Source organism: Lagopus muta, chromosome 9 (assembly GCF_023343835.1).
Source record: "Lagopus muta isolate bLagMut1 chromosome 9, bLagMut1 primary, whole genome shotgun sequence".
In the NCBI taxonomy this organism is placed as follows: domain Eukaryota; kingdom Metazoa; phylum Chordata; class Aves; order Galliformes; family Phasianidae; genus Lagopus; species Lagopus muta.
Genome location: NC_064441.1, coordinates 686421 through 709715, shown reverse-complemented (window position 1 = coordinate 709715; position 23295 = coordinate 686421). Strand labels below are relative to the sequence as shown.

At 49.9% G+C, this 23295-nt stretch overlaps 1 long non-coding RNA gene across 1 annotated transcript in view; it reads right to left on the bottom strand.

The window, feature by feature from the left end:
• The window catches only part of LOC125697309 (uncharacterized), a 61209-nt gene extending 41003 nt beyond the window's left edge, over positions 1 to 20206 (bottom strand). Inside the window, exons 1-2 of the long non-coding RNA XR_007378756.1 lie at positions 18192 to 20206; positions 7162 to 7277 (exon numbers count right to left, since the gene is read on the bottom strand). This is a non-coding gene — a long non-coding RNA (uncharacterized LOC125697309). The remainder of the gene's footprint in view (positions 1 to 7161; positions 7278 to 18191) is intronic.
• Positions 20207 to 23295: the final 3089 nt, after the last annotated feature.

The following is a 23295-nucleotide window of genomic DNA, read 5'->3' as shown; positions in this document are numbered from 1 at the left end:
AATGGAACCATTTCTCCCCCGTTCCAGTTTGTCCGCAACAAGAAGTGGAAACCATTTCCCTTTCAGATAAAAGGCCTAAATCAAACAAAATAAACCCTGCTACTTTCAAGCCAGTTTCCCATGTTGCCTTCTCTTCCCAGCAGTGCCAAGCCAGCCAGGCCCAGCAGCACCAGCTGAGCCCCTGCCTGCAGTGCCCCGATGCACTGCACACTGCAGGGCACGTCCTTCAGCCAGCTCTGAGCCCAGGCAACCGGCCTGAATTCACTTTTTCTTCAGATCAAATCACACAATAGCACTATGCACGTGGCTGGAGAATAAACGCTCACTGCAGCTCAGAAAGTCTTCCTCCCTTCTCATCAGCACAACACACCAACAGAAGGGACTCTTGACACAGCGCTCCCTTCCTGCTAAGGCGTTGGTCTGATGCTGCACCCCCCAACTCACTTGTCCAGGTGTAAGCCCTGCCAGCTGGAAGCCCGTCCTTCAGCACTCAGAGGGAAGGGCCTGCAGGGACCTGAGATCAGTCTGCTAAACTCGCCTATCCGTTCCAAATGGCGCTAGGTATGGCTACACAGTTACTGCTGCCTTCAAACTAAACCTAGGGTAGGCAACACACTTAAACTGTTATTATCACAGTCTGTGGCTGGGGGGGTTCTTCACAGAAACATCCACTTCTTGGAGAGCAGGCAGTCCCTGTTCCCAGGGCACAGCACTCAGCTTGCCAGACCACAGACTTGCCCTCATTTTCTGACTTCTTTTGCACCAGCAACAGTGTACTACAAAACTCAGGGGTGTGAATCTTAGATTCTTACCTTTATTTTCCCCCCCAGGTATTTTAATGGCCATCAGATACAAAAAGATATCAGTGTATTTTCAGTTGCAGCCCCTGTGCAGCTGACCACCATCAGGATAGGCGCAGACACTGCTCAGAACATCAACCAGCAGCACCATCACCATCCGCATGCCAAATTCAGATCCAAAACGTGAGCAGATGACTCCTGAACATCTTGATTCACACTGTTTCTCCTGCTTGCCAGTTTCTGACAGCTATGAATAACAACTTGAAAAAGTGCTAAAAATAAAACAGACTCAGGCCCTGGCTCAATTTTTTTTCCCATTTTACCCTTCATAATTTGCTTAGTCCTGCTAGTAATAAAGCTGGTGTGACTCATTAAACTACCTTAAAAAAAAAAAAAAAGTCTGTTACCTACAAAAGGCACCAATCCTAACATCTAGAATTCATTCCTGCATGACACTGTTAAGCTTAAATGACACACAGCTCCCATCTAGCATATTCTGAAGCACACAAGCAACCAGTGCACTTAGGGCAATTTCTTCCCCAAATGTAGGAACTGGTGCATACTTCCAAGAAGAAATTAGAGACTGGAAATTAGACACAGCCTGAACTTAAAGCAGCCTACCACCCCGTCAGTGCCTTCAAATGGCACCCTGAGCACAGTGCCTGGCGACCGACCCTCACCCTGTGCTGAGCTGGCCGCACGGTCAGCTTCCAGCTGCTGCCCTTCCAAGGCTCTGCAGTCAGCTTCTGACGGCACACCAAGCTACCGGGCTGCCTGCAGAAGCTGGGCTTTCTGTGTAGGTTTATCATTACTTCTGCTCAAGTCGCAAACAGGTGAACCCCACCGCACCCCCACGAAGTCAATGGAAGGGCTTCAGCAGCTGCTTGCGCCAACCAGCACCTAAGGGCAACCTACAGAAGCGTTCTGGTGCCAGACGGTGCATACAGAGGTAGGGTGCAACTTCCAAGAGCGTCCATGCGCCCCACTCCCCACGGCTCTCACACGAGAGGAAGGCCTGGTGCCCCACGGTCCCCCTGGAAACACTTCAGGCAGCAGCACCGCGTGCCCAGGCGCCGCTCCTGCCCGCCAGCACTTCCCACTGGACCCCAGTGACGGCGCCGTGCTGCCAGCCCTGCGCAGCTCTGCTCCGCACAGCGCTACTGCCAGCCCCGAGCAGCCCGACGCCACGAGGGGCTGCTGGAGAGCAAACCAGGGCTGAGCGCTGCCAGTGTTACTGAGGGGATTCTGCACACTGGTCTCCATTTGTCATTAAGTACACTTCAGCAGGCACACACTTATCACTTCTAATGCAGTAAGAGGCTCACATAAAAATTAAACATCTGGTTCTGATCGAGAGACAACCTTTGCTTTGCCTAGCAACCACCATAAACTGAAAATGAAAGCCTATTTACAATAAATGCAACATGAGAATTTGTGAGTGTTTTGCTGCATGTCTCAAACGCTGCTGCTACATCAGCATCTGTGCTTTCACTCTGCAGATGATGGCAGAAAGGAGGCAGAGCACAGCAAGAGCAGGCACCACTGCACCCTGTGCCATAGCAGCCGTGGGGCAGCCCTGCTGGGCAGGCTGTCTGAATCGAAGGACAGCAGGCAGCCAAGCCAAAAGAAAAACAGCCGGTTAGAACGGAACAGAGCCTATGTCAAGTTAGACCTGCAGAGCTTTATGAGAGAAAGATGATTTTGTTTGGGACCACATTCTATGCATTAAGCACTCTAACAGCATAAGCAGAAATATTAACAGGCTTTTTGGAGCCCACCACAACGCAGAGATTGATTCACCACAGCCTGCACAACCAACACAGATCTCTGCTGAAATTATAAAAGCTAAAATAAATGCAGTAGCAGCTCAGCAGTTCAACCCCATGCACAGTGCTTCTCCAGTGCCACGGAGAGAATACAGCGACTTCTTTCAATTAGCTGTGAAAATGCTAATTGATAATAGTGGCATTCGGTCAGAAGAGAATGACATCAAGACACTTCAACCGGAATCCCTTCCCTACCCTTACACTCCCGCTAGGTTGTGTTACAGGTTTATGCTGGCTGTGTAAAACAACAAAACCACCACGCACACAACAAAACAATTCCCAAAATTCCTTCTCCCCAGGATACCAATGGAAGTTTCTTCATTCTTTTTCTAATCTCATGCAATAGTAACAGATATAGAGAGGCATGGTTGAGCTGCAAACTTCAAAAAGGAAGTACTTCAGACACCAAATTAATAGCAGCATTTTAGAGATAGCTTTGTCAGGCTATTTCAAAATCCTCTTTTCTCCTGTAAAAGCTGACTTTTTTTCCTGCCATAACTTAGCTCAGTGAGGATGAGGCTCCACCTTGGTTTTGCCCATTCTATTCATGGTAGCTGGATTTGCAGGTGAGCCTGCTTTCTCTGGGGCATCTTTACATTTTACATTGGCTTCTTCCTCCTTCAGGTTCTCATTCAGAACACAGGACTGAGTGCAGGCTGTTCTGCCCCTCTGTATCTCACCTGCTGTCAGCAGAGCCAGCAGTTTGCTGCTGAGGCTGGGGAAGGTCAGCCCAATGAAGGAAGCTGCTGTGTGTTCCATGATAAGAATGTTGGTTTTGGTTTTTTGGGTGTTTTTTTTTCCCCCAAAAAAGCATACCAGTCTTCAATTCCTAAGTTAAAAGTATTGTGTAAAATATTAAAAAATAAATTATAACAACACGCAAGTCTCATGAGACATGATGCATTTGTAAATACACTCTATTATGTGTACACACACACTGTATTTGTAAATTCCAATTTTTATATCAATTTTTTCATGCTTTTAAAGGGTGACTGCAGGTTGAGGACATTAAAGCAGAACAATTTGTTCCACTACACAATCTGGGGACACAAAGAGGCCTTGTAGCTCTCCCAGTTCCCTGCTTACCCTGTGCTGCACACCTCCAAGGCACACAGCCTGCATGGCACAGCCATCCCACAGGCTAACAGGGATGGCGACCTCTGCCAGGCAGCACCACGAGCAGTGCCATGGCACTGGTGAGTCTTGGTATTGAGAGAGGAATCACACGGTAAAAAAAAGCGTGAAGCCTTTACATTTATCTCTGCTAAACAAAAACAACACAAACATATAACAACCTCAGTGCACTTATTCACCTTTGATGTTTCTAAAATTATCAACAACTTAGAAACACCTTCTAGGAGAAGAAATTGCATAAATGTTTGTGGCACCCCAGACAGCTCAAGCCACAGAAGGACAAAAGCCACCTCCCAGCAATAAGCTCATTGACACAAGCTCCACTGCGCGATTCCAAAGGAGGATGGGGAACACTGGAGGCATCTTGGAGACGTGAGCCTCACACCACACTGACACTGCTCTACTGGACACATAACTCTTCTTCCCGCTTCACTCCTTCCTCTGAGCACTGGGAATGACACCACTGCCCCCTTCTCTTTTGCTAGGCACTCTCTGACCTACCCAGCAAGACTTCACACAGCACGGTGCGCACCCTGTGCCTTACAGCGTACCAGCAGCTGCCCTCGTGGCACACTTCTGAAAGGAAAGCATGCTTCCTCTGCAGCTGAGACACATTTCTTGTGAAGGAAAGCACAGTGTCAGACTCTTCCTGAAAAGACAGGGACGTGCCTCACGAGCTGAGCCGCGGCCGCACGGGATGGCCCTGAGGCAGCGCTGCGGGAAGGGGCACCATCCGGGGGCACTGCGCCTGCAGGAAGCGGGCTGTGCGAAGGGCTGTGCTGCAGGCACGTCTGCGAGGGCTGATAATGGGCTGCTTCCTGAAATTCTTCTCCTGGAGCTGTGTGAGAGGCAGGAAGCACGGGCACGGGAGAGGAAGAAAGTTACAGACGAGGAAAGAAAGCAGTTCCCCCAAACCAGCTGGAATTACAAATACACGGCGCTGAAGGTCCCGTCAGTGGAGCCCCCATGTCCCAGAAGCAGCCACGGGCAGCCACGAGCACTGCTGTCACTGCGGCTCTTTGCCTCGCACCCAGAGAGCAGCCGCTTGCCATCCATCCCAGGAGCCTTCTGCCATCCCTGCAGCCTCACACAGTCACACACAGCCAGGACAAGACGTGACACCGAAGTGGCACAGCACAACTCCGACTCCTCCTCCTTCCTTCGGAGGAAAGCAACAACTTCTCCCAGCTTCACAGCCCATTTCCTAGCTCTGGCAGAGCAAGGGAGTGCTAGTGGATGCAGAGCAGCCTGAGCCCCAGCATGGCCCACACGGAGCCCTTCTGCTCACAGTCACCAGGATGGTGCTGTAAGCACAGACAGGCTAACAGCAAAGAAAACAACCAGCAACTACCATGCAAATTCTGAATCGGCCTTTCCTTTTCAAAGACATTTTTTTGGCATCCATTGAAATTGGTTTTGTTCACAGAAATATTTGGAAAAGAGGTTTTTATTTATGCAAATAGATGTATTTCTGGAAAAAAAAAAAACAAAAAAAAACACAGATTTGCATGTAAATGAGAATATTAGTGCATCAATTAGTGAATTTGAGTCCTCCTTCACTGCAAACACACATCCATTTGCACAGCTGTGAGTCCATTCTCCTGGGCACAACACAGACCAGCAAGTCCACTGCACAGAAGGGGAAACAACACTGTGATCCCTGGTCAACATTTCATGTCCTCTTACACACAAAAGAGCAAACAGCACTCTGAAAAACTTCTCCTGTGTTCTGCAGACACGCTGGCAGTAACAATGAGAAAGGGCATCAAGATACAACCGAGACAGACCTCTATAACCAATGCAGAGAGGACTGCTGGTAAGACTAATGCCAACTGATGGGATCCCTATCCTTTCCATTAGGAGATGCAATTGCCCAGGAATCCCAGGTGTAACAACAAGCTTCAGAATAAATGCCACTAATTTCATTTTTAACTTCCTTCTGAAGAGAGGCAGAATGCTCTGCACAGCAGGCAAGGGAGCACAGAGCCTGCAGGCCATCCCCAGGAGCACAAAGCAGCCCTGGGCAAAGGGGCACCTGCATGAGGCACTGAACAGCCCTGGTACTGCTAACTGCATGCTGACTGCTCCACAAACATCCCTGTAATGCAGGCAGGCTGGGATGAAGGGCTGGTAACGTAAGATCACATTGAATACAGGCTCCACAGACAACTATATTGAACTAAATTCTGCTCTTTTCCTCAACTGTTACATGAAGATGACAAAGGACAACAGGAAAAGCAGATCTAACCCATAAATACCACCAATTCAGCCTGTGCAGTAGTGGAAATTAATTGCGCCCAACTGCACAGATCTTGAAGATAGGAAGTTTGGGACATGCCCTTTTCAAGTTCTACTCCAGAACTTATTTTGTTACATAATTTTATATTTTGAAGGCATTGTTTTGTATGCCTTGCTCAGTGAGCAAAGCAAGGCAAGTAAATACCATCAAAAGCCTATTTAGCTCCACTTGCTCAGCCACAGACAGCATCCCGTGGCTATCATAGCAGGGGAATCCTCTGCTAAGAGCACCAAGGGATTTGTGTGGATAAGCACTCCGGGCAGAGCCAAGCTTTTAATGAGAGCAACACAATTACCCGAGCTGCTGGGCCGCTGGAAGCAGCGTGCAGCACAGCAAAGCTACTGAGCTGCCTGCCTCCTGCTGCACGCCCAGCCAGCACAGAGCACAGCGCCGTGCAGCAGCTGCATGCTCTGCTGGGACTCTGAGGGACGCACGAGCCAAGGAGTTACCTGAAGAAACGTGGGTACGCATGTGGGCACCGCTATGGAGAAAAAAGGGTTTGCTTACATTGCAGCTGAAGGCTATCGATCTTTCTGCTGACTTCCCTGGAAGTTCCCTCCAGACAATGAACCTCTGCATGTGCTGCAACACGGGGAACCCCGGTTTGGCCGCTGTATGTTTGCACTTTTGGTATTAGTTACCTTGCCTATTGTCTTTTGCTACGTGAAGAAACCTTCAATGACATAGAAATTTCAGCCCATCTGTTATTTACAGTTCTTATTTATCTGCTTTTTCTGGCTGCCTCTGTCTACACCAAGACATCTCTGGACTGAAGTTAGAAAGAAAGGGGTGGGAAGGGATTGGGTGCAGATGGCAGACTGTGGTCAGCCCAGGTCCAAATGGGAAAGCTTCCTACTGCCCCCAGCACAGCCTGTCCTTAACAAGCCAGCAAGGATTATGGCTTCACTTTAAAACAGCCGTTTTCCTTCAGAGCGATTTCCACTAAAACAGAGGCAGCTAAATCACACAAGCAATGTTCACGTACAAGTTCAGTACACGCTGGTCTTCCACCTGCACATACTACTGCTGTATGCTGATAATCCTGTACATTCACGTTTGACCAACAATAAAGCATTTCTTTACTGAAATAAAATGTCCTTACTTTTACAGTGGCTTGCTTTTATACACTGCAATTAGATTGAAGCCAGCTGATGTGTTTCAGCAAATGTTCAGGTACCACCTCGTTATTTCACACACCGTCTGGGGAGGTTCTTCTCCCTGAAAAAAAGAAAAAAAAAAAAGAAAACTCAAACAATTCTTTAGAGAGCAATACAGAACACAGTGGGCATTCAAAAAACTGTAGGAAACTGCTCCAGCAGTAACATTCTCATTTGATCTTAATAGCGATGTTTATGCAGCATGTATAATTAAAAGCATTTTCAGAATCAGCTTAATTAATCTCAGAAGTTCAGTATTCAAAGAGCAGAGGAAATAAGCTTTTGCTACTCATTATGTATCATGCAATTATATAATGAAGACATCCAATCGTAATTACGTGTCACAATAACAATCCCATGTCAGAAAGTTCCCTCTGTCTATGCCAAATAACACTGCGTGCCTCACAGTGTGCCTCCAGGCCTGGGAGAACCACTGTGGGGGCTCTGAGACCAGAGGAGGACGGTGGGGGGCAGGAGGACTCTACTGCAGGGAGAAAACTAAAGCCAGGTTCCGCCGGTACAGAGTCCAGGAGTCAGACGGGACAGTGACTGGGCTGGGGCTGCTGCACGTCTGCCCTGCTCTCGATAGGCTCAGCATTTGGGTTCCCAACAGGCAGCTCTAGGGCCAAAAAAGGCTCAGCTCACACTCCTACCTCTTCTGAGAGAGAGACAGTTAAAACAGAAACAGAAGCTGGATATCTTCCCCCGCAGATTTAAGCTGCGTATCTGCACTCTAACGTACACTGAGAACTCAGCCTGTGCTCAGGAGTAGGAGAGAGCAGAAAGAAGCGTTCCCACATCCTCAATCACAGCACCTCCGGGGCACAGCAACCTGCAGGCCCACTGCTGAAGCCCTGGGCAGCACCGTTCCCTGGGGCACTGCTTCCTCCACACCCAGAGCTTCCCGCAGCCAGCTGTGGCAGCGGACAGAAGCTGCCCTTCTTTCTCGGACATCAGCGGAGTCACAGAGCCAACCCGTAAAGCAAGCTGCTGCCCAGAGGAGAGTGTGGCAATGAGGTCATTTCACTCCAGGAGCCCCTTCTGCTTGGGCTTTCCTATCAGACAACAGGATCCACATCCCGTGGATGGGAGAAGCTTGCGAGCCGTGCACCCACTGAGATCGCACAGCTTCCCCCAGAGCACAGAGCTGCGAGCACAGAGCGCTGCGCTTGTGCCCACCTTCTGCAGTCACCTCCACATGCAGGCAAAAAGCAAAAGCTGAAGTTTTCTGTCCCTTTGCTCCAGCCACAGCTGCAGCATTCCTGGTGACTTCCCGTGCCCAAGGACACACCATGGAGTGCAGCCACAGCTCCCAGGAACTGTCACAAAACACAAAACCAGTGCATCCAATACAAAACCTAACACTTCCTACACGTGGCAACTTAGTAGTAACACCATCTCATACAAGGCAAACTGGTAGAAAACAGATATTTCTCTTACTCTCATAGAAGAGAGCACTGAGGTAACTAATACAGAAGGCAGCCAAAGTTTTACTTTATTCACCAAAAAAAGTCACATAGGTCTAAAATTATGTATGTAAATAAATCCAGTAGTGCTTGATTAACGCAGCCAAATGGGATTCATTCAAACCAATATCTTTAATGTGTCAACTCCAGTAACAGTAAATCTGATCTGCAGTGATTCAAAGGAACTCTGGAAGAGCCCCTCCTAACCACAGGTATGCCAGTAGTTCCTTAAATAAATTGTATTTCATCTTCAACATCAACGCCGATCCATCTGATACTCCCATACTCCCAGAAAGGTTCCAATATAACTCCTCCTGCTTTTAATACTTAAAATTAATTTAAAAGAAATGGGGCTGTATTATTAAAGCAGAAAATATTTACACCAAGAGCAGTTAAGTACAAACATGCTGAGAAATGTGCAGGAGCCCCTTGGGTAAGGCTGAGATGCACCAGCAGCCTGCAGCAGCACCCCTGGCTCTTCTGGTGCCTCTCCCCCAGGAGCTGCCTGCCCCAGCACCACAGAACAGCAGGCAGCCGAGCCCCGACACCTGGCTCACAGGGTGCATCTCAGAGGAAGGCGCTGCCTTCTTTCAACATGGCAGCAGTTTTAACGCCCCTCCACGGAAGTCAGGGGCACACAGCGCTCACACGGCTTCCATGGGGGATGCTTCCCAACACACAGCACTGCTGCAGCGAGCCTGACTCGATGTTGGGGCAGCCCACCAACCAGGGGATCATCAGCACAGACTCTCCTCTCTTCTACTACTGAGAAGTAAAGAGAAACCTCACCTACCTCACTTTTCAACGCACTGATTTTTATTTTGATTCTTTATTGCAATGGTTCACACCCATGATACAATTAGGAGTGGCTGAAATTCATGAATTAATCATCAAATGAATTAGCAGAACTTAAAGCAGTAAGAACACATCAAAATGTAACATATTAACCAATGCTGACAACCGCACTGCTTAATTATTTATTCCAACAGCTACAGTGCACTGATCTGCAGCATATTTAGTGAACAAAGCCTCGAGAGACCAAAATGTGCTGCAGCTTCTTCTATGTGAGCCACACATCAGAAGGTGAGGGAGGGAGGACAGCCATCACAAAGCACCACAGAATCACAGAATTGCTCAGGTTGGAAAAGACCTTCAAGATCATCGAGTCCAACCACAACCAAACTACCCAAAGAACCCTCTGCTAAATCACATCCCTGAGCACCACATCCAAATGGCTGTTAAACACATCCAGGGGCAGTGACTCAACCACCTCCCTGGACAGCCTTTTCCAAAAACCCTTTCTGTAAAGTTGTTTTTCCTGATATCCAACCTAAACTTCAGCTGGCACAACTTGAGCCCATTTCCCCTCCTCCTGTCACCAGTGAGAAGAGACCAGCCCCGCTCTGCTGCAATCACCTTTCAGATATTTGAAGAGAGCAGTAAGGCCTCCCCTCAGCCTCCTTCTCCCCAGACTGAACAGCACCAGTTTCTTCAGTCTCTCCTCATAGGACACATTCTCCAAGCCCCAAAATGCTACGGAGCTCTGCTGTTAATTAGCAATACGAAAATCCTGCACAAGAAGTCCTGCAATTACCCACTCCATGATACCACTGCTGAACAGTTTGCCTCCTGCTACCCACACACAGGGCTGGATCCCCTGCCTGCCAGCAGCACGCCCTGCAGGCACTGCAGCCCCATCCTGGCTGCTCCCACCGCCCAGGGCCACACAAGTCCTGTGCTGGAACTGAAGAGCAGTCCATGCAGTTACCAGGATAACTGTCCAATTTTAAGCTCGTGTTTGAGCCACAGGTTTACTAAAACACCTCTGAGACTCCAAGGCCAGGCTGGGATAAATCAGAACTGTTTGAAGCCTCGCTGTGCTTCAGCAGACAGGGCTCCCAGCAGGATGCTGCACAGGCTGGTGCCTCCAGGAGCTCAGTGTGGTTCTGGAAGCCAACAGTGGCACTGCAAAGCATGCAGTATGAACCAACTAACAGGGTGGGGAGCAAGATGAGAAGCATTACAGTATAGTTAAGGCCACAGAAAAGACAGTCAATAAATAAACAATGATGGTTTTTAAAAAATAAGGAAGCAAGCAGGTACCAGTGTTCAAAGGTTGCAAAGTGAGAGGACAGAAGGAAGAGCCCAATACCCAACCCCTCTGTACGTGCTGTTATGCAGCCACAACCCGCCCTTATAAACCAGAGTCACTCACTGAGAAGAGGAACAGAAGATGACATTTCAGGAGTTGTACCAACTGCTGACAGCAAAACAAGCAGAACGCATCCTGCCTGGAAAACGTGCAGTGTGACAGTGACGTCTGCTAAAAAGAAGCCATTAAGAGTTCATAATCCCCAGATTCTATGAATTCATGCAGGGAGAATGTTTCTTTGATCTCTACTCATGACACCCTCCATACTGCTTTACTAACCCTACCACCCTAAGTCCCTGCATGGCCACGGGGACAAGGAAACAGGGTCACTGAAGCTCAGCTGCCCGGAGCTAACAGCCCTTGGAAGCAGCCCACGTTGCTACTAACTGCTGCTGTGAGCACAGCGTGCATAAGATACATTAGATAAATAAAACTAATTAACCTTGGTCTTGGGATTCCCACTTCTCTGTGCACAGCATTTGGAAAAGCAGTTGCACATAAGCTCCCTCTCAGCCACCTTCAGACCCCTCCATGGCCCGCAGCTGAAGGTTCCTTCTGCCCAAGATTGTGATACCACCTCAATATAAAGAAAGGCTGAAAAAGTATTTCATTTTTTTAAGGCAAAGAAAGCATAGAAACCATCAGTGTCCACAGGCAGTCTCCAGGGCAATAACTGCTGTTTCAGCATGGTACTGCATGTACCGTACTGGCGACAGGCTCAGCACTCCCACACACACTTCTGCCTAATACATTGATACCTAGAAGATTTTTCAAGTTACTAGGAACTCTTTCCCGTCTTACTATGAGATCTGGGAGTCTATTACTGGTTAAATAGAGGCTTTGCTCTCACCATTCATATACAGGCACATTCCTGCACTGACTCGCTGAAACAAATGCAGATCTGCACAGATTACAGACCAGCACTGCTGTAGCTCCTACACTGGCTGTGCAGGCCTTACGGGGCATTTAACCCCACAGCACAGCCCTGCTGATGACTTCATTTAGCACCACACCACTGAACACGGAACTTTCCAAACTGCTGCATCTCCTCAGGGAGAACGCTGCTATCCACCTGCAGGACCACTGGCTGCACTGCAGTCTCCTTTCTCTTAAAAAATCTGCCCAAGTCTGCAGTAAGCCTACAGCAGCTCAAACGGGAGCTGCCTCATCTCCAAGACTACATTTCACAGGCTCCACTTGCAGTGACAGGACTTCAAGCATCCCAGTTGTGAGATGCATGCTGCCTGCACAAGGGCACATTACTGCTGGGTGTGGTACCTTGATCAGCTGCCTTGTCCTTGAATGTTCTCTGTGTTAAGCACTGAAGGAGATGAAGGCATCCAAAAGCACGGCACACACACACGGCATCAGGAGAGCGAAGAGCTGTTAAGCACCCCACCTCCCTCTCCATACATTATAATGCATGTTCCTCCTTTACACGCGTGTTATTTCTTAAGTCACGCCAGAAACAAGTTACTGTTCCCTCCCTGCTGCCATCAAACCCACTCACACACCTCACAGTGGGAGAACGGGGGAAGCCCACGATGCAGTGCCACCCAAGGAAAGAGCAATGCTGATGTGCAGCACATGGACAAGCACAAAGCTCCTGCAGCTGCCAAGCCCAGCTGGCATCAAACACTTTTTTTTTTTGCTCAATAATTCCCTGCATTTACTAAAATTTCAGGCCATCCAAGCCTGCAGCTACCCAAAGTCCTGAGGTGGTCACAACCCCAGGCAATATAGGGAACTCCTCCTTCTGTGACGTTACCTCTTGAAGGTAAGGCCAGGCCCTGTCCATGCAGGATGATGCCAGCACTGCCCGAGGCCTTCCCCAGCACAGCACAGCACTGCCCAGCTGGGCAAAGCTCTGCACAGCCAGCAGCAGCCTTTGGGGCACAGCCACACAAACAACAGAGGAAACATCCACACAGACACTGTAGGTATTTGTGGTCAACTACCAGGGCTAGAACGACCACAGTAACCCCACTGAAATCAGAGAGGGTGCAGCACTGTTTGCTCCCTTTATGTAAGGGCCAGTCTGTAACAACTGAGCAGCAGCAAGGCTGCACCTCTGCCCATGTTCACCTGCCCCCAGGGCTCCATTTTCCCACAACGCAGTCCCAAATGACCAAGAGCGGCACAATTAATCCTTCTGATGTTGAGGCATTTTACGAGAAACTTCACCTGCCTCTCATTTATCCTCTTGTGTAATGGTTTATTTAAGCTCCAGACTGTAACCCTTCTGTATCTCAAAAAAAACTTACAAAGTTAAAGGCAGACCCACAATGAATGCCAGCGTTCTCTAGAACCCTTCTGCTGATTTCAGCAGAGCCAGAACCCCACCTCCACGACAAACCAACACCCGCACCGCAGCACACTCAGCTCACAGACCCCTACCCAGAGCTGCACAGCCCTTCTCCATGGCTGTGGGCAGCAGCACAGACCCTTCTGTGCACCCACACAGCTGACAAGCACCAGAACACACAGCTCCTCAGCACTGCGCTTCTGAAGGCTGGGAGCCCAGAAACAAACTACAAGGGAGAACCTTTGCTATCTCAACCCATCATGCCCAAAGAGATCTAGGAAGTCCACAGGGTTCTCGCAAGAGATGTACAGGTCAAGAATCTCAGAATTAGATGATACAAATTGATATTGTATTTGTACCACTATGGCGTATATGTTAGCACGGGAAGAAAAACACATTTCTGCACATTTGCTCGTGGTCCAAGGAGGGGCAGGGCTGCCCCAAAGCCGGGAGGCTCAGCAGAAGGCAGCTCCATGGGCACAGCACCGTCACCACACAGCGCCCACTGCCTGCCTCCCGCCCAAAGCTGCCTCTCCTGTAAGTCCTTCTGAGAGCTTGGGAGAATAAAGATCAAAATTCAGTAAAGAAGAGACTCGCAGCCTCACCATCCGTTGCTTGTTTTTACTTTCTAAAGGTAGAGCTCAGAGGTGCTGCCAGCACAAGCGTGTTGGTACTCACCATCTGAAAATTAAAAATAGCACCATGAGAAGAGAAAGCTTTTTCTACTCTTTTCTATCTGCTTCATTTCTCTTCTAAACGTACTTTGTACATTGTTAGTTAGGTATAATATGTGTGGGATTTATTATTGAGGTTGCCATGGTTTTTCATTTTTAATAAGCCTCGAGACTTTATAATCTAACCAAACACGTTCGTAATTGCTACATCTCCTATTCCTCCCTTCCCTCCACCCCAAAGCCCTTCAAAAATTACTAATGGTAAAAACCAGTGATCTGACAGACAATAATGCATTCCACTAAAAGAGATGGCAAACAGCAGCTTCAGAAAGCAGGAGGAGAAAAATCAGAGCCCTGAAAGTTGGGCAGAGATTCCACGTCCTTGCAGGTCAGCAGGCTGCTCGGTCCCAGTGGGTGCAGAATCCCCCAAATGCACACCGACCAGGCAGCGTGACAGCAGAGCAGTGCTTGCCAAACCTACAGTGGAAAGGAGCTCAGCGCCCACCCGACCATAAGAACACATCTCCACAGAGCTCCGTGCTGCCTTCAGCCATTCGCTGCCCCTCACCTCCACCTACCTCCTGACACTGCTGAAACAGCTCAGGGTGCAGAAATCACCGGCCCTGAAACAAACAGCTCTTCACAGCAAGCCCACACCAAGGCAGCGCAGCTCCTCTCTCCCAGGGCATAAGGAAAGAGATTTGTGCCATGCTTGCTGCCACGTAAGAATAACATGGCTAAGAATTCCACACAATGTCAGTGACCCACACGGTGCCCCCCAGGACACCCACGCCACAGCTGGGCACCAGACCCCCTTCCAGCTTCTGGAGCCCCAGCTCCCACTGGTTGGGCTCAACCTCTCCGCCAGGAGCAGGAGCACAGTGCAGGGATCCCTGGCAATGACAGGCAGCTGCAGCCCTGCCGTAATGCTGCAGGTTACAGAGCCCCAGCACTACTGTGGGACTTGGCAGGAATCCACAAGAATTCTCAAACTTCTGTGGTATGAATCGATTGGAATCAACCGGAATTGGCACGCTGTGAGATAAACTTTTGATGCCAGCTTCCCACGTTAACTGTCTGAGGGTTCAGACATACCAGCGGCTCTTTCTCTCCGATAAACCCTTCCAAATGACAAAACATCAATCTAGGAACTTCCACCCAACACTGCGCTGTGATCAGAAATGGCTGATTTCTCAGGAAAGGCCATCAGCACGTCATTGTGAATCCAGGGCTGAGCAGCTCTGCAGGGACGCCGCGCCACCCCAGCTGCCCACTGCAGGGCTGCACTGCTGCCCACTGCAGCCATCACTGCACGGTGCTCAGTGCAACACTGCATCTTCACCACACCCGGTGTTCTTCTATACACAAAGCGTGGTGCACCTTTTGCTACAGCAATCTCCCAAATTAATGGAAAGCTCCCGCTCCAAAGCACTAAAATGCCACACTACTTCACAGCCAAGCATGCAAACGTCACATTAAGCAAGAAAGAGGTTTCATTCAGAATCACACCACGTTAAAATCACTACTGCATTCTTTGGGTGATGGCACGTCAAAGAGTTGATGAATAAACAGACACCTGGACTAAAGACAAGGCTGCCCACATCACATTTACAGACATTCTCCCCCTGAAAGCACTGAAAATAACACCTTGGGTAGGGCTGTTTTCTTCACATCACCCTTTAGATGGAGAGATTGAAACACTGCAGAATCCAAGGACTCTCACAGGTTCACATCATGGCAGCAGGACAGCCTTCAAGAAAAGCAGACAGCGTTGACAGACTTAATAGCACACTTTTCACAGCTGACAACATCAGGACCATAGCTGTTTTGTTTGAATTTTGGATTAAACTGTTTCCATTTCTCATTTCTATTCAAATCAGTTATTGCTTCGAGTTTTAAAGTCAATCTGGTGAAGCTGATGTGAGCCAGGATCTCGCTGAAGCTGCACGGTCTGAAGGCACATCAGCAGTAACAGCAGTTCTGTGTTAAACCACTGCTCAGCTGCTTCTTGATAACTGATTGATGGCAATCCCATCACTGCAGCACCTCCCGCTCTCTCACTTTACAATGCAATTTCCACAGCCAAATTCCATTTCAAAGTTGAATGACTGAAATTGTAGTTATTTAAAATGCTTTTGTGTGTGATTAATTATCACTTTAAATTAGAAACTCCAGATACCAGTAATGACCAAAAAGAAAATGCTAGCTAGAAACATGCTAAAGCTTTGCAGGAAAGTCAGTAGGCACAGCCTTGTCTCCAAATCCCTTCACATTGCTCTGTTTATTAAAACAACACACAAACAACAAACATTTTCAGAGCATCAGCAATGCTGCAGTGCTTATATACGCTCCCCAAACAGGCTGTCCTCCACACTGCACACCCACTTCTGAGAAAAACATACTGAAATGCAATGCAGGGAAGAGAACGGGAGAGAAAGCGTGAATGAATCTGTACAGAATGCCATTCACAGCTATTTAACGCAGCTCAGACAGAACAGCTTCTGTGAGCGCCGCCCAAACCGACAGCAGCCAGCAGGAAGGTGCTCTGACTGTGGGCCTGGAGCCCAGTCTTGGTTTTGTGTTGATGGAAGGGGAGCAGAACCCCTCAGCACCACCATGTGGGAGGTGGGCAGCTGTGGCACCATGCAGCCATTCCCTCCAGCTCGGAGCTGAGCTCACACACAGCACTGCCCCGCTCTCACAGCCCTGGGTACGGAGCACAAGCAGCTCCCCGTGCCCTGCGTGGTGACAGAGGCACATTTCAGTGACTCACACTGCTCTTCATGCTGCACAGCCTGAACAGGACCTCACTTGGCACTGCTTCCTTCAAGGTAATTTGCAAGACATTTGCCTAACTAGTTCTCTAGTCGTTCTCAGAATGCCACTAACCGTATGACACGAGCTTTTCCAGGAACAATTTATCCCCCCTTATCTAGGACATAGTTTCATCACACAGCAGAAGCTTGAAATAACAGTTACATAAAGAACATTTCTGGGACGTGCACAAATCTTGTGTCAGTAGAAGGTACGTGGGGAAACCTGCAGCTGGGGCACGCAGGAGCTGAGCACACCACAGAGCTCCACCACTGCGTGCCTCCAGGCTGTGCACAGCAGTCCAACAGCACAACGGGTCTCTGACACACAGAGATGGGGTAAATGGGACACAGAACACGGCACAGTGCTTTAAAAAATGCATTTAAGATGCACCAAAGACAAAAACTAAAGGCACATCATGGTGAGGAATTACAGCCCAGCCAGCTTCCCAGGCCCGGGATGAGAGCTCTGCCCACACGCTGCATTCCAACCTGATCAGTTCTATGATGGCCTGCAGGAAAGCACCCTGCTCCACACACCAGAGGCGCTGCTATTGTAGCTGCTGATCCCACCTTAGCAGACACAGCCTGTGCCACACGAGGCTCATGCCGGGAGCTTCCACCTTCCTGTCATTCACACCGGGTTCTTCATTCATAAATCTACTGGAAAATCTCCCTCCAATCTCACTGCCTGCTTTCTCAGAGCCCAGGCCAAACTGCCATTGACCTTCCCAGCAGCCAACTGCACCTCAGCACTACGGATTTCCTCCTCGTTTCCGCAGGATGCTCACACCTTTCCATAACATCACACTGCCAAAGGAAGCGTCCCACTGCTTCCCTGACTCCACAGCCACTAAAAATAACACAGCCCTTCGGTGCTTTCAGTTCTACTCAGTACTCTGGTAGATTCTTCAGTCATTTCCTACTGCACAACCACCACATTCTGCTGACTTCTTGGATTTCTCATACAGCACACAGTTAACGTGGGAAGGCTGCGGTGTTCCCTTCCTTGCTGTGATCCTCCCTTTGCACAGCCATGACATTAAGCACATGAAGCCCAGAAATCCCACCAGCCACCAGGATGGGCTCACACAGCCCATCAGCACTGGGAGTCTCACAGCAGGAATTCCTATCACTCGTGGAATTTCTGATCTATAATCTACACACCTATAGAAATCACAAATTACAGCAAAGTTGTGCATCGTATTGCCAATTCAGAAAATCCAGCTGGCCACAGAGCAGCACGGGCTGCCGTGCACAGCAGCCAGGAGCCCCACAGCATCAGAGCCCAAGAAGCGGAAGGCAGAGGCAGCACAGCTGGTGTCAGACACACCTCCAGCAGCCACGGGAGCAGGGCTCTCACTGACAGCTCTTCAGCTGCTTGAGTGTCTCCATGGAAACTTCCATCCTTCAGAAATTCTAATATGCAGCTATGCACTTACTGCGCTTTGCGCTCCACGTAAGACACCAACAGAACTGAGAGCACTGCAGTATCTGCTCCATTAGTCAGGCCTGCTTCAGCTGGGAGGTGCATTAGAGAAGGAAAAGCTCCCTGCACTCCTCACCTTACAGCAAACCCCTCCGAGGCACACAGCGGTGGTTTCTGCTTTACGCACTTTGCCAACAGCATTTGTTACTCCATAGCATGGCTGTAAGCTCTGCAGGACAGAACCTCTCTATAAAATGAAGACAGCAGGTTAATTGGGGTCAAAACAAACAGAAACCAAACAACACAGCAGATAAGACACTGTTCTTCAAGAACTCATTTTCCTTACTTTCATTTCTGTGCTGCCTTTTATAATTCAAACCAAGCTGCAGTGCCAGAAAATGGCAGACATGTCTGTGGAAGCAAGACATGCAACATGGGATTCTACTGAAGGGAAAAGACCACCACGAAACAAAGACCAAAACATTCCTGGCCACCTCTCAGAAGGGAGCACAAGGGGCAGAGGTGAAACAGAACCAAGCAGGGAGCACCAACCAGCCGCATTCTGGGGCCTCCGCAATCCCGTTCACCTTGTCTCTTCTGGAAAAAGCAGAAGCAACTGCTCCTGAGTCGTGGTGTGAGCAAAAGGCTCAGCCACCTACAGCTCGACCCCCCCTTACACGCAGAAGGCAAGTCCCAGCTCTCTGCTAACACAAATACGGAGCACAGACATTCAAGTGTTTGGAAAGCACAGCCCACCTTGGCGAGGATTCACACGGACGAGGAGCAGTGATTTACCTGAACCAGGAGCCCAGAATGGCCGACCAGCACCCTACCTGCAGGGTGCCAGATCCCACGCCTCTTACAGCACAGCACTGGGTATTTCCATTCCATCACTTCTTTTTAACATCTCTGAACAACGCTGCGATGCCCAGAACATCATTAAGGAGGAGGAAAAATAAAATAAAAGCCAGACCTGGGCTCTGAAAAGTCAAGGCTTAAACCTGAGAACACTTCCATCTCTGAGCATTACACAGAAAGTAAGTATGCAGAAAGACAAAGTAAGAGAACTGAAAAGGAAATGGAAGAGAACAACTCACAAGACTTGGAAAATTAGTTTGATTGCAGAGTCTGTGAGTTAAGAGTGAAAGTGACAACTCAGGGTAAAGTCAAAAGATTCAGGCACTCCAGAATTCCAACAGGCTTTCAGGCACCTCAGCCTGCTCCTGTACAGCAGGCAGTGAATATTTCATGCTGTTCATTCTGAGGATTTCTACTGGGGAGTCAGGCCTGCCTGGTCAGTTAAAAAACAAATCAACAGTTGGGAAAGAAAAAAAAATAAAGTAGTAGTATGTATGATCATAAACATTCACAAGGAAGCAATCCCACAACACCGACAGTGCCATGAGCTCCTGCAGGCACCAGGCCCACGCCTGCCCTCAGCCCTCCACCTGCTCAAGCACCAGGAAAGCTTCCTGGGAGCATCAGGGCTGCTTGTGCCAATTGTGGACATTTAGCATTCTCAGCAAGCAGCTGTCAAATCATTCACAGACAAAAAAAATCCGAAAGACAGAGCAAAAAGATGAAAAATGTGAACAACTTCTCATTTTGGTTAAAATGATGACAAGATGCAACATCTGATGATGCCTCATCATCCCTGGGGGGCTGAGCACAGTGCTCTGCACTGCTCTTCTCTATGGAACTGCTCCAGAGCTGCCAGCAGTGCTGCCGTGCTGTGGGCAGTCAAACTTCATTCATACCCTTCTATAAACAACAACAAATTACTGCCTCATTTCCATCCCACCTCAGCAACTCCTGCAAAACACCTCTCAAAGTACACGGAGATCTGCAAAGCCTCCAAGAGAAAAATACCACCCTTGTTAGAAAAAAATGTGAGTTTTATTCTTTGCTAAACAAAGCATTACAATCCCTGCAAGGGATGGGCATAAGTTTTGAGAAGAGAGGAACGGGGCCAGTGCCACCCATGGTATGACTGCCATAGGGCAGGCACAGCACAAAGCCCACTGCTACCAATGCCCGGCCAGGAAGAGACAGCTATCAGGAATTCTGAGCCTGCACAACAAAAGCTCAGATCGGGGATTCTTAGAACAAAGCTTTAGATCAGAAAGCTGGGTCTACAAGAACCTGGAAAACAGCCTGATTAAAAACTACCCATACCTGCACCTACAAGGCTCCAAGGCATCCAGCAGCAGTCGTAACAGCAGCGCTTCCCACCCGCACAGAGGAGTCACACGGACGTTTCTCCCAGCCATAATAAAGCTGCCCTCTGGTACAACAGTTAGTAACAGCACACAGCTGAGCCGGACCGAGTCGCTGCCCTGCAGCAGCGCTGCGCCCAGCACAGCGGGACGGCTGGAATGCTCTGTTAGTACAGCAAGCCTAAGGAACTGAAGCAAGAACTGCACAGCAACAGTACTGACAGCTCTGGGGAGTACTGGCAAACAGAGCCGGCACTGCTTTACAACGGGTTTTTGGTTTTTTTAAACGTTTTTACAATGCCTTCTCTGTCTCTTCATTTGCTTGTTTAAGCTGTGAGCAGAACACACAGATACACAACACAGAGCTAATTGCTGATCAGCCTCTTCCAAAATGCTTATCTTCACACTGGGCAATAGCATGCAGCCCTCCACACACGTGCTGTTGTTGATGGAAGCAAACAACTCGCAGTAAATGGCAGAGCCTCTTCATTCATTTATCTGGAACGACTACAGCAAACATCTAAGAGCAGTTATCTTGATTAGATGTTCCCAAGCAATCATCCCCCTTTTCAAGGTGTTTACAATTCACGTTTAGATGCAGCACAGATCACACACTGCACTTTTTTGGATCTCCTGGCTGCATAAGCACAACCCTCACTTGCCTCCATTAAGAGTTGTGATATTAAAAAAGAGAAATAATTCCAACATTTGCTGTGACACCCGGCCAGCAGCCTGATTTCACAGAGAGCACTGCAGAGCATTCCAGATCAACATCAGAGAACAACAAAGGAGAAGAGGTGCACGATGCCAACACGCCCAAGGCCACATGCCAGACACACACACCACACACACAAACCACAGTTCCCATTCCCAAATCAGAATCCACAAGCAGCAAAGCTCCGTCTTTTAGGGGAGCTCTTACACCACCTGGAGTTATTCACGCCAAGCACTTCCCACAAGAACCCAGCTACAGCCGCAGAGGTGGGGGAGCTCCGCCGCACAGACACACACTGGTGGCAGGACAGCAGGCGAGCAGCACAACCCGAGCCCTGTGCAGACCCGGCTCCCCACAGCCGCCCACCGCCCCCCTCCCCAGCACCCAACGCCTGCTGCCCGGCTGGCACAGCGCCCTGCAGGGTCTGGGAAGAGCCCAGTGAGGGCCACGAAGAGGCCGAAGGGCCTGGAGCCGCTCTCTTATAAGGAAAGGCTGAGCGACCTGGGTCTGTTCGGCCTCAAGAAAAGATGACTCAGAGGGAAATAAGATCAGCGTCCATCAACACCTAAGGTGCCGGAGGCAAAGGGACGAGGCCAGACTCCTTCCAGCAGTGCAGGCAACGGGACGAGGGGAAACGGCCACAAGCCGAAGCATAAAGGCGTGTGAGAACTTCAGTGAGGTGACGGCGCGCCGGGATGGGCCGCACTTGAGGCGTGCGCCTTCCTCCGGAGAGCCCGCAACCCGCGCGGACAGCCAGCCGTGCGGCAGGGGCGACACCGCGATACAGCGATACCCGCGGCTCCTCCCAGCCCCCCAGTTCTGTGATTCCGCTCCTCGCCGCCGCAGCACAGACGCCTCCTCGCCTCCTCGCCTCCTCGCCTCCTCGCCTCCTCGCCTCCTCGCCTCCTCGCCCACGCAGCCGCCCGAGCGCCGCCTCCGCCGTCCGACAGCCGCGCTGGGACGGAGCTCCCGCTCGCACCCACAGCCAGCGCTGGGCTCACGGCTCCGCCCAGCCACGCTGCGCGCCCCGCGCCGAACTCTCGAGAAGGCCGGCGGCTTTCGCACCTCGGCCTGGCACCGCCCCGAGCCCCGCGAGCACCAATCACCGCGCGCCGCGGGAGGCCGGGCCAATGGGAGCGCCGGCCCGGCGCGCGGCTCTGCTTGGCGGGGCGCTGCAGCTGCGCAGTGTTGGCGGTGCTGGGCGCGGGGCGCAGGTTGCGCACCAGGAGAGCGCGGAGAGCGCTGCAGGAGCTGCATGAGCTGCACGGCGCGAGGCGGACCGTGTGCTCGTCGTGCCTCGGGATGCCTGGCGTTGGTCGCTGCTTTTTCAGAGGATGCCGTTCCAGTTTCCATAGTGAGATCTTCTCCCGCTTTTCCTCACGACGCTGCCGCGGGATCATTCATTTGTTTGCTGCTGGTTTACATTAGTGGCACAACTGCCCCCCACCCCTGGATTACAGACTGACAGCAAAGCAGGTTCGTGCTGTGACCCGCACGTACACCGTCAGGCCGTGCCTGTTTTGCTCTCTGAAGCCTTCGCTGACCTTCGCTGCTGCTGACACGGATCCCAAGCGAGCAGCAGCGGCGCACAGCGGCTCTCTGTCCCGGCTCGCGCTGCCCCACGAGGGCACCGTTAGCGGTGCGCCGCCTCAGCGCTGCCAGGGAGCACGAAAACACGTGCGGCAGCTCATAAAGGAGCTGTGATTAGTTTTTAAGTAATTAACTGACACCGTAGGAAATCCATTTTCCCAGGAGGTAGACTTGTTTGCTTCCAACCTGGTTTTCTGTACACACTGCTACGGTGACCTCATATGCTTTAAGGCTAAAAACGATACTGATAATTTAGAGATATTCCAGAGGAATACAAAGATTCGGACTTACCCTGCACACCAGCAGGTTTTCCCTAACTGCGGGGTGTTTCTAGCAGCTGTTTCCCCTTTCTGTCCACCATTGCTTTATATTCCTGGGGGGAAAAAAAAGAAAAAAAAAAACAAACACCTTTTTCAAAATGCACAACGGATGAAATAAAGTTAATGATTCAGTTTGTGCTTTCGTTTTGGCCTTCTGTTACCCTAATGCCAAGTCTGCAGGGAGGGGTGCAAAGCTGGAGCTCTGGGGTACCTCTGAGCACACAGCACTGCTCGCAGCCCAGCTCTGCACACTGCTTCTGTGCCTCTCACATTTCTTTATCGCTTTGAATCAGCTTCTCTTTGTTTTATTTCTTCCTGCTCAGATCTCCAAAGGATTCCGATTTGGATATTTTCTGATCACCTTTCCTACTTCCTCCTTCAAATTATTCATGCCTGATA